The 2116-nt window shown below is 37.1% G+C and overlaps 1 long non-coding RNA gene across 1 annotated transcript in view; it reads right to left on the bottom strand.

The window, feature by feature from the left end:
* Positions 1–1886, bottom strand: part of LOC119365443 — a 5129-nt gene extending 3243 nt beyond the window's left edge. Inside the window, exon 1 of the long non-coding RNA XR_005175535.1 lies at positions 59–1886. This is a non-coding gene — a long non-coding RNA (uncharacterized LOC119365443). The remainder of the gene's footprint in view (positions 1–58) is intronic.
* Between the last annotated feature and the right edge of the window lie 230 nt (positions 1887–2116).

The following is a 2116-nucleotide window of genomic DNA, read 5'->3' on the forward strand; positions in this document are numbered from 1 at the left end:
GCTCGACCACGGCCAAATTTAGAAGGCCGAGGCCAAAACAGAAAGAAAAAACACCCACCATTATCACTGTGACGTGGGGAAGCTCTGGATCCATGTTGCCTTCAGAATTTACTTGCAGATAGAGCAGGAGCATCGCCAGTGCCATAGGATAACATCGGTGGGAATGTTCCACGAAACGGTGGCGGGGCAGGTGGTCGCTGCGGAAGACTTCGGCGTTACAGCTCAGCTGTCAGGTATGAACCAAATTCATGCATGTGTGCAAGGAATAGTATTAAACATAAAGTCCATGTGGTGCCAACTGAAAGAAACTTGCATGTTGTTGACCTGCAATACTCTTTAAGACTAGTAAATTATTTTCACCATTGACCATCACTAGTTTAGAAATACAAAGTATGCAGATAAAACTAACAGCACACATTTGCATCAGAAAGTGTGTAAAGAAGCTAAAAGATGCCAACAGCAGTTCCACTCCAGCATGATCACTGAAATAATGCGTAGATAGATATTTCTGTGAGTGTCTTGGTGACTGCATATCTGTTAGATTATATGCACAGTTATAATCTATGAGTGTTTCTATTTGCAGCTTATATGGCAGTGCGTATCGTTCAGATACAGGAATGATTCTTTGCATGGCACTACACAATCCATCACGGACATACAATATCCGATGAGAATGAACTTCGTTAATGAAGCCCAGGAGAACATCATTTTAATAAATAAAAAAGATGAGAATGAAACTATAAAATCACATAGTATGAAAGAGATTCTAAAAAATAGATAATATGAAAGACCTTGATTGTTGTTACTCGAAATAACATGTAGGGTTTTTTCATCTATGAAGAATTAGCATAGCATTATTCAGTTCAAAAACTGATTTTTGGAAGAAGAAAAAAGTCATATTCTGAACAATGCGTGATGCATTTCTATGCCAACTCAGTACTAGACAGGATATCAGTTTAGGATCCAAAATGCTGCCAAAGAAGAATGATATAGTTTCATATATTTTTAATACACAGATAGACACCGAGATATGCCACATTTCATCATCTGACCACAAGATTGAGAACATTTCGCACATTGCCAGCCTTGAAATAACATGTCCTAGTAACTAGTACAAAATAATACCTATAAAAGTTCAACTTAACTTATATAATTTTCTAGTTAATGTGATATAATAGATTATTCTTTGACCAAATGCACATGTACCTCTTTTTCGCAGAATCAGAAAGGATGACTCAGAAGAAACAGTTCGATCATTGACGCTCATTCATAAGGGGTGCAGCTATAAATGAGAATCATGTATTTTCTGGTGGTCATATCTAAGGCAGATCATTGGTATTTAATGTGTGCTTGGATAATAATTTCATCTTTTCCTATGACATGGAATTGCGGAACAATGACATGAATATGTCTAACAACGTAAACTAAATTTTCGAGCCCTCACAAACACATTTACCTATATTTACTCAGATATAGTCAGCAGTTGGACAAGGGATCGCTCGGATTCAATCAGCAGCGAACCCGTACGATAATATAGTAACGAAATGTTTGCTAACCCGTACGATAATATTCTAACGTACAATGAAATGTTTGCTAACATGAAATATTTAGGGGACGTAACTGGCACCTCAGACTATTATGTAGGATGATAAATATCGTGATCAAACAGCAAAGAAGTCACATAGCTGGCACCTCAGACTATTATGTAGGATGATAAATATCATGATCAAACAGCAAAGAAGTCCACTTGATTGGACACTTCCACAGAAGCCGTGACAGCAAGGCAGCACTATTCCGAAAACAAAATTATACTTGCAGTTACTGCCGAAAACAAATGTGTGATAGCATTATCCCTACATTATTCCAAATTTATAATATACCAGCCAGTTAAGTGGATACAAGAATGTATAATGTGAATTGTTAAAAATGGCAGAAATCTCAGTAGCACTGGATGAACTTAAATGGCAGTAATGAATGATGACTACTTCGAGAGATTGCATTGGATACGTGAGAGTACCATGATTTCTCTTCAAGATTATTCAGGTTTCTCTTCAAACATCACTCTAGCATATGAAAGCGTAGCTTGGTTTTATCAATGGTTAGATCGTCACACTGT

The sequence above is a fragment of the Triticum dicoccoides genome, chromosome 2B (genome assembly GCF_002162155.2).
Source record: "Triticum dicoccoides isolate Atlit2015 ecotype Zavitan chromosome 2B, WEW_v2.0, whole genome shotgun sequence".
Lineage (NCBI taxonomy): Eukaryota > Viridiplantae > Streptophyta > Magnoliopsida > Poales > Poaceae > Triticum > Triticum dicoccoides.